Genomic DNA, 10,486 nt, shown 5'->3' with positions numbered 1-10,486 from the left:
CTATTAAAGATGGTAAAGAAAGAGGTGAAATACATTCTGGTTGCTGAACAAGTTGAAGCGGAATGCCCATATTGTGCCCTCCTCCATGCAGAAGGCATGCACGACTCTAGTCCAACCCCTTGTGATGGCCGATCGCCCATCCTTCACAGTATTCATGAAAACATCTAGATAATCATCGTGTTCTGGTAGAAATACTTTAACCTTTGCATGCTGCTACCTCTTGAGCATGCGCTGGTTTTCCCTTGAAGAGGAAAGGGTGATGCAACAAAGTAGCATAAGTATTTTCCTCAGTTTTTGAGAACCAAGGTATCAATCTAGTAGGAGACAACGCACAAGTCACCTAGTACCTGCACAAACAATCAAGAACCTTGCAACCAACGCGATAAAGGGGTTGTCAATCCCTTCACGGTCACTCGCAAAAGTGAGATCTGATAAAGATAGTAAAGTAAATATTTTTGGTATTTTTGTTGTAGAGGTTGGAAAGTAAAGATTGCAAAATAGTAAACGAGATGCGATGTAAATAAAAGTGATGCAATATAATAAGAAAGGGACCCGGGGGCCATAGGTTTCACTAGTGGCTTCTCTCAAGATAGCATGTATTATGGTGGGTGAACAAATTACTGCTGAGCAATTGATAGAAAAGTGCATAGTTATGAGAATATCTAGGCAATGATCATGAATATAGGCATCACATCTGTGTCAAGTAGATTGAAATGATTCTGCATCTACTACTATTACTCCACACATCGACCGCTATCCAGCATGCATCTAGAGTATTAAGTTCATAAGAACAGAGTAACGCTTTAAGCAAGATGACATGATGTAGAGGGATAAACACAAACAATATGATATAAGCCCCATCTTTTTATCCTCGATGGCAACAATAGAATACGTGCCTTGCTGCCCCTACTATCATTGGGAAAGGACACTACAAGATTGAACCCAAAGCTAAGCACTTCTCCCATTGTAAGAAAGATCAATCTAGTAGGCCAAACTAAACAGATAATTCCAATAGACTTGCAAAGATATCAAATCAGGCATATAAGAATTCAAAGAAGAACCAAATACTATTCATAGATAATCTTGTTCATAAACCCACAATTCATCGGATCTCAGCAAACACACCGCAAAAGAGTATTACATCAAATAGATCTCCAAGAACATCGAGGCGAACTTTGTATTGAGAATCAAATAGAGAGAAGAAGCCATCTAACTAATAACTATGGACCCGAAGGTCTGTCGTAAACTACTCACGCTTCATCGGAGAGGCTATGGTGTTGATGTAGAAGCCTTCCGTGACCGATTCCCCCTCTGGCAGATCGTCAGAAAAGGCCCCAAGATGGGATCTCACGGGTACAGAAGGTTGCGGCGGTGGAAAAGTGGTTTCGTGGTTCCCTGCAATCGATCTAGGGTATAAGAGTATATATAGGCGGAAGAAGTACGTCGGTGGAGCTACATGGGGCCCACGAGGGTGGGGCGCGCGCCTACTCCCCTGGGCGCGCCCTCCTGCCTTGTGGCTGCCTCATGGAGTTCCATACTTAGACTGCAAGTCTTCTGGTTTGCTTTCAGTCCAAGAAAGATCATCGTGAAGGTTTCATTCCATTTGGATTCCGTTTGGTATTCCTTTTCTGCGGAACTCTAAAATAGGCAAAAAAAACAGAACCTGGCAATGGGCCTCCGGTTAATAGGTTAGTCCCAAAAATAATATTAAAGAGTATATTAATGCCCATTAAACATCCAAAACAGATAATATAATAGCATGGAACAATCAAAGATACGTTGGAGACGTATCTAGCATCCCCAAGCTTAATTCCTGCTCGTCCTCGAGTAGGTAAATGATAAAAACAGAATATTTGATGTGGAATGCTACCTAACATAATTATCAATGTAATTTTCTTTATTGTGGCATGAATGTTCAAATCCGAAAGATTCAAATAAAAGTTTAATATTGACATAAAAATAAAAATACTTCAAGCATAGTAACAAAGTAATCATGTCTTCTGAAAATAACATGGCCAAAGAAAGCTATCCCTAAGAAATCATATAGTCTGGCTATGCTCTATCTTCATCACACAAAATATTTAAATCATGCACAACCCCCATGACAAGCCAAGCAATTGTTTCATACTTTTGATGTTCTCGAACTTTTTCAATCTTCACGCAATACATGAGCGAGAGCCATGGACATAGCACTATAGGTTGAATAGAATGGTGGTTGTGGGGAAGACAAAAAGGAGAAGATAGTCTCACATCAACTAGGCATATCGACGGGCTATGGAGATGCCCATCAATAGATATCAATGTGAGTGAGTAGGGATTGCCATGCAACGGATGCACTAGAGCTATAAGTGTATGAAAGCTCAAAAAGAAACTAAGTGGGTGTGCATCCAACTTGCTTGCTCACGAAGACCTAGGGCATTTTGAGGAAGCCCATCATTGGAATATACAAGCCAAGTTCTATAATGAAAAATTCCCACTAGTATATGAAAGTGAAAAAATAGGAGACTCTCTATCATGAAGATCATGGTGCTACGTTGAAGCACAAGTGTGGAAAAAGGATAGTAGCATTGTCCCTTCACTCCTTTTCTCTCATTTTTTATTTGGGCCTTTCTCTTTTTTGGCCTCTTTTTTATCTTTTTCGTCCGGAGTATCATCCCGACTTGTGGGGGAATCATAGTCTCCATCATCCTTTCCTCACTGGGACAATGCTCTAATAATGATGATCATCACACTTTTATTCACTTACAACTCAAGAAGTACAACTCGATACTTAGAAAAAATATGACTCTATGTGAATGCCTCCGGCGGTGTACCGAGATGCGCAATGAATCAAGAGTGACATGTATGAAAGGATTATGAATGGTGGCTTTGCCACAAATACGATGTCAACTACATGATCATGCAAAGCAATATGACAATGATGGAGCGTGTCATAATAAACGGAACGGTGGAAAGTTGCATGGCATTATATCTCAGAATGGCTATGGAGATGCCATAATAGGTAGGTATGGTGGCTATTTTGAGGAAGGTAAATGGTGGGTTTATGGTACCGGCGAAATTTGCGCGGTACTAGAGAGGCTAGCAACGATGGAAGGGTGAGAGTGCATATTATCCATGGACTCAACATTAGTCATAAAGAACTCACATACTTATTGCAAAAATCTATTAGTTATCGAAACAAAGTACTATGTGCATGCTCCTAGGGGGATAGATTGGTAGGAAAAGACCATCGCTTGTCCCCGACCGCCACTCATAAGGAAGACAATCAAAAAATAAATCATGCTCCGACTTTATCACATAACAGTTCACCATACGTGCATGCTACGGGAATCACATAGTTTAACACAAGTATCTCTCAAATTCACAACTACTCAACTAGCACGACTCTAATATCACCATCTTCATATCTCAAAAATATCATAAGGAATCAAACTTCTCATAGTATTCAATGCACTTTATATGAAAGTTTTTATTATACCCATCTTGGATGCCCATCATATTAGGACTAATTTTATAGCCAAAGCAAAATACCATGGTATTCTAAAGGACTATAAAAATAATATAAGTGAAGCATGAGAGATCAATAATTTCTATAAAATAAAACCACAATCGTGCTCTAAAAAGATATAAGTGAAGCACTAGAGCAAAATTATCTAGCTCAAAAGATATAAGCGAAGCACATAGAGTATTCTAACAAATTCCAATTCATGCGTGTCTCTCCCCAAAGGTGTGTAAAGCAAGTATGATTGTGTTAAAAAGTAAAGACTCAAATCATACAAGACGCTCCAAGCAAAACACATATCATGTGGTGAATAAAAATATAGCCTCAAGTAAAGTTACCGATAGATGAAGACAAAAGAGGGGATGCCTTCCGGGGCATCCCCAAGCTTAGGCTTTTGGTTGTCCTTGAATTTACCTTGGGGTACCTTGGGCATTCCCAAGATTAGGCTCTTGCCACTCCTTATTCCAAAATCCATCAATCTTTACCCAAAAACTTGAAAACTTCACAACACAAAACTCAACAGAAAATCTCATGAGCTCCGTTAGTACAAGAAAATAAACCACCACTTTAAGGTACTATAATGAACTCATTCTTTATTTATATTTGTGTTAAACCTACTGCATTCAAACTTCTCTATGGTTCATACCCCCCGATACTAGCCATAGATGCATCAAAATAAGCAAATAACACGCGAAAAACAGAATCTGTCAAAAACAGAACAGTCTGTAGCAATCTGTAGGTTTCGAATACTTCTGTAACTCCAAAAATTCGGAAAAATTAGGACGACCAGGAAAATTTGTATATTGATCTACTGCAGTTGGAATTGGTATTTTATCGCTCTCTGGTAAAAAATGAAAATTATTTTCTTGAGCGCACACTTTCTATTTTTATCAGCAAGATCAAACAATAAGCACCCAAGAAGATCCTAAAGGCTTTACTTGGCACAAACACTAATTAAAACATAAAAAACACAATCATAAAAGAGGCTAGATTAATTAATTATTACTAAACAGGCACAAAAATCAAAGAACAAAAATAAAATTGGGTTGCCTCCCAACAAGCACTATCGTTTAACGCCCCTAGCTAGGCATTGATAATTTTAATGATGCTCACAAGAAAGGTAGCAATCGAAACACAAAGAGTGCATCATAAAACACGTGACAAACACATCTAAGTCTAACATACTTCCTATGCATAGACATTTATAAGCAAACAAATTATCAAGACAAGCAAAAACTAGCATATGCATGAAAGAAGAAAGAGATAATAGCAATCTCAACATGACGAGAGGTAATTTAGTAACATGAAAATTTCTACAACCATATTTTCCTCTCTCATAATAATTGCATGTAGGATCATATTCAAATTCAACAATATAGCTATCACGTAAAATTTTCTCTACACGATCCACATGTATGCAAAGTTGACACTCTTCCAAAATAGTGGGGATATCATTAACTAAAGTCATGACCTCTCCAAACCCACTTTTATGAAAAACTTCATAAGATTGCACATTATCCAAATATGTGGGATCTAAAGTTGACACTCTTTCAAACCCACTTTCAGTATTATTGCAAACATTATTATCAATCTCATATTCATCATGGGGCTTAAATAAATTTTCGAGATCATAAGAAGAATCACCCCAATCATGATCATTGCAACAAGTAGTGGACATAGCAAAACTAGCATCCCCAAGCTTAGGGTTTTGCATATCATTAACATAATTGACATTAATAGAATTTATAATAACATCATTGCAATCATGCTTTTCATTCAAGGGGCTATCATGAATCACTTTATAATTTTCTTCTTTCAACACTTCATCAAAGTTTTCAAATTCACGAATTTCAAGCAAAACCTCATAAAGATAATCTAGTGCACTCAACTCACTAGCAATTGGTTCATCATAATTGGATCTTTTAAAAAGATTAGCAAGTGGATGAGGATCCATATCAATAGATTTTTAGCAAGCGAGGATGCAAGCAAATAGAAGGCACATGGTAATACGAGCAAACAGAAGGACGAACGGAACAAGGGTGAAGAAAAGGGAAAATATTTTCAAAAATCGTTTTAGAAGTGGGGGAGAGGAAAATGAGAGGCGAATGGCAAATAATGTAATGTGAGGGATAAGAGTTTATGATGGGTACTTGGTATGTCTTGACTTGGCGTAGATCTCCCCGGCAACGGCGCCATAAATCCTTCTTGCTACCTCGTGAGCATGCGTTGGTTTTCCCTTGAAGAGGAAATGGTGATCCAACAAAGTAGCGTAAGTATTTCCCTTAGTTTTTGAGAACCAAGATATCAATCCAGTAGGAGACAACGCACAAGTCACCTAATACCTGCACAAACAATCAAGAATCTTGCAAACAACGCTATAAAGGGGTTGTCAATCCCTTCACGACCACTCGCAAAAGTGAGATCTGATAACGATAGTAAAGTAAATATTTTTGGTATTTTTGTTGTATAGATTGGAAAGTAAAGATTGCAAAATAGTAAACAAGATGCGATGTAAATAAAAGAGATGCAATATAATAAGAAAGAGACCCATGGGCCATATGTTTCACTAGTGGCTTCTCTCAAGATAGCATGTATTACATTGGGTAAACAAATTACTGCCGAGCAATTGATAGAAAAGTGCATAGTTATGAGAATATCTAGGAAATGATCATGAATATAGGCATCACGTCCATATCAAGTAGATCGAAACGATTCTGCATCTACTACTATTACTCCACACATCGACCGCTATCCAGCATGCATCTAGAGTATTAAGTTCATACGAACAGAGTAACGCTTTAAGCAAGATGACATGATGTAGAGGGATAAACTCAAACATTATGATATAAACCCCATCTTTTTATCCTCGATGGCAACAATATAATAAGTGCCTTGCTGCCCCTCCTGTCACTGGGAAAGGACACCGCAAGATTGAACCCAAAGCTAAGCACTTCTCCCATTGCAAGAAAGATCAATCTAGTAGGACAAACTAAACCGATAATTCGAAGAGACTTGCAAAGATATCAAATCATGCATATAAGAATTTAGAGAAGAACCAAATAATATTCATAGATAATCTTGTTCATAAACCCACAATTCAACGGATCTCAGCAAACACACCCAAAAGAGTATTACATCGAATAGATCTCCAATAACTTCAAGGAGAACTTTGTATTGAGAATCAAAGAGAGAGAAGAAGTCATCTAGCTAATAACTATGGACCCGAAGGTCTGTGGTAAACTACTCATGCTTCATCGGAGAGGCTATGGTGTTGATGTAGAAGCCCTCCGTGATCGGTTCCCCCTCTGGCAGATCGCCGGAAAAGGCCCCAAGATGGGATCTCACGGGTACAGAAGGTTGCGGCGGTGGAAAAGTGGTTTCTTGGCTCCCTGCGATCGATCTAGGGTATACGAGTATATATAGGCAGAAGAAGTATGTCGGTGGAGCTACGTGGGGCCCACAAGGGTGGGGAGCGCGCCTACCCCCCTGGGCGCACCCTCCTGCCTCGTGGCTGCCTCACGGAGTTCCATACTTCAACTCCGAGTCTTCTGGTTTGCTTTCGGTCCAAAAAAGATCATCGCGAAGGTTTCATTCCGTTTGGATTCTGTTTGGTATTCCTTTTCTGCGAAACTCTAAAATAGGCAAAAAACGGAAACTGGCACTGGGCCTCCGGTTAATAGGTTAGTCCCCAAAATAATATAAAAGAGCATATTAAAGCCCATTAAACATCCAAAATAGATAATATAATAGCATGGAACAATCAAAAATTATAGATACGTTGGAGACGTATCACATGCCTACCAAGCATGTAGTTTGAGAGGTAATCTTGAGTAAACTGCTTTGGCAACCACTGCAAAGGCAAAAAGATTCAGACATTGTCATCTAACACAACTCATTATGGGCAGTAAAAAGAAGGCTGCAGAGTTCTTACTTACCATCATGCAGTTCATTGTTGTCTTGGATAAAGTGTAAACAAATATTTTAATTGCCATCTTTGGACCCATTTTACTAACAATATTTATTAGCTTCCTCACTTGATGCTGGTTCATCGATATCTCATTGCCCCATACACAGAAAGGGTTGAAGCGCGAATCTTTACCAATGACATATGTACCTAAAAGAACCAAGTTAATATTAGAAGCTAAACAGCAAGTGCACAATGATGTAGTACAACACTCTTTTATAATATCTTATAACATCCAATATAGTCACATATTAGATGAATTAACATCTTATATTATGGGCTGGAAGGAGTTTGTTACATTCTTACAAATTATCGGCTGATAAACTGCTGCTGTATCCATGGGTTAAAGTTAGTTTGAGATAGTTCGGGCTCAAATAGCCCTAAGGTATATCTAAACATGAGGCTAGTTTGAGTTAGTTGCATCTATAACCCACCCAAAAAACTATCCAACCCAAGAGGTGCTAATTGGAGCTAGTTCTCCTAGTGCATTTATTGTCAATCTAACCCTGCCATCCAAACAACTCTTTGGATGGAGTTAGTTCAGGGTTAGTCATGAGCTAGAAACTAACTCTAACCTCTAGCTAAGTTGAGTATCCAAACAGTGTTGTTGTTGTTGTTGTTGTTGTTGTTGTTGTTGTTGTTGTTGTTGTTGTTGTTGTTGTTGTTGTTGTTGTTGTTGTTGTTGTTGTTGTTGTTGCTGCTGCTATGTAGCCTAAGGTTGCATATTTAGACATTTAGTACAGCCTAGATCTGCATCTCTCAGAAATTACTTTGAACTCCTCAGTAGATTCTTTGTTGTCAGAGCAAGGGTGCTGAAGGTAATGAGGTTTGCCCTACATTTATTTCGCAAAAATGAATGGTTTGTTAATCAGCGCTGGCGCCTGTGGCAGAATGGACTAGGCTCCAAAAATGCTGAATTTAATTTTGGAACTTCAGATGACAGAGTAATCGGAAGTCATCGTGTCAACCCCATACATGACTTCTCAGTGGTTGAACCCTTTGCAAAAATTGTGAGGTTTCCAAACCAGACTTACAAGTGGTAATATTAGTTTGAATATCTTGGATATCCATGTTCAGTGGATTAGCGCGGGCGTTTGCACCTGATGAGCTGAATTGCATTTCTAATATCAGTTTAAACCTTGTAATATTTGAATTTGAGCAATATAACTCTGGAATTTGAACCTTGTAATATTTCGAGCTTTTGTGGTACAATCATCGAAATGGCATCGTATGAGACTTGTATATTGGTAGCACAATTTTGACCTTAATATGCAATGGTCTTAGATTTTATTAACCATTCTCGAATTTGTTTACCTTGTCGATCTCATAGCACACGATCTGTATTGCTAACTCGACTACGATCTTCGACATTATTGCACACAGTTGGTTTCTTCCACCGTGTGCCTTGTAGAGCGCATAATTAATTATTGCACTTGAGTGTCCATCATCACCCTTTTGTGTAACTTTGACCTCATCACCCACGGGTAAACTTATGACCGAATTCATTCCACACACTTTGTTTTTACAAAGCTTTTTGCCAATAAACGCCCATGATTTGTCCCTCTTCTAGCCGACGCATGGCCAAACTAGCTGGGCAGGAAGCTTGCGCGGTAAACTTCGCGGTAGCACGGGAACAGGCTCATCGATGATACATTTGGTGCCTCTTCGAGCCCACGCATGGTCAAACAAAACGTGTGTGGTGCGGTGCTGTCAAGCGTGCACTGGAATCCTCTTCTATGAACGCCATGACAAGACGTGACGATTATAGGCCGGCCGCCCCCCATTTAACCCTTGTGTCTCTTCAACCTTTCGATCGCGCCCCACCATTGCAAGAAGCACACCCACCACGAGAAATTCTTAGAGGGTATCCTGTGTGGCTCCAATGGCGCTCCGAGCGGCTACCGACAACGAGCAGAAGTTCACCATGCGTGCCATGGTGGACACCCAAGGTTCATGGACCTCTTGGTGGTGTACACTAACAACTCGGACTGGGTGGAGCACTCCATCCACATCATGGAGTTGTTGCTTGCCGAGGAGAAGTACAAGGTGGTCGGGTTCGACCTCGAGTACACCAGCGTTCGTGCCGGGTCTCGTCCCAAGGTCGCCGTCGCCCAGATGTGCGTGCGCCACCACGGCCTTGTCTACCACTACTGCTTGGAGACAAGGCCTTGAGAGCGTTTCGCTAGGTTTGCCAACAGCTCCACTACATATTCGCTACAGTGGACATCACCAATGATGTAAAGGCGCTCGAGAATTTGGGAATCCCCTATTAGAATCTTGTCAACATCCAGGGCCAATACAAGGTCTGGGGTAGTAAGGAGCATGGGAAGGACTCACTGGTTCACCTCGCCGAGGCCATCATCGATCCCTACTACAAAGACATGAAGGATTCGTGCAAGGACAAGCGTGCTTGGCACTCGGCCTGGATGGAGAAACTCGTCAAAGCTCACGTCATGTACGCGGTCAAGGAGGCGTACACGAGCTACGACATGTACAGGTGAATCGTTGACATGGGGAAGTGCCTCCTTCCCCAAAACGGCCAGGGATCTAGCCGGAAGCATAGCAACGGCAAGAGTTGTCGCAACAATAAGTAGATGATTAGATCCTCGTTTCTGCTAGTTTAGTATGCATGTAATTGCTTACTTTGGTGTGTGGAAATGTTATATGTGTAGTCACTTGTGTAATTGTATGCTTAATTTGGTTAGGAAATGTTGTCTTTTTAAGTATATATGTTGATGCTCTGTAGACAGAGCGTAGATTTTGTGCGTACAAAGAAAATCACATCGCACACGGACTAAACAATGGAACCTGTTGGTGATGTTTTCATCAATTACTCACAATTGTATACCAGCAATTGCTTGCTCACAACACACATGGCTTGTTAGTAGCAATCGTCTGTGTTGTTATCGGTCTTCGCACACATTTCGGATTACAGACCTGTTTGCCGCGTATCACACACATCTTGTTAAGTTGAACTGTTTCTGTTCTCTTGTCTCAACGCAAACAATTCATCTGAGTGA

The sequence above is a fragment of the Triticum dicoccoides genome, chromosome 7A (genome assembly GCF_002162155.2).
Source record: "Triticum dicoccoides isolate Atlit2015 ecotype Zavitan chromosome 7A, WEW_v2.0, whole genome shotgun sequence".
Lineage (NCBI taxonomy): Eukaryota > Viridiplantae > Streptophyta > Magnoliopsida > Poales > Poaceae > Triticum > Triticum dicoccoides.
This window is presented reverse-complemented; position numbering follows the sequence as displayed.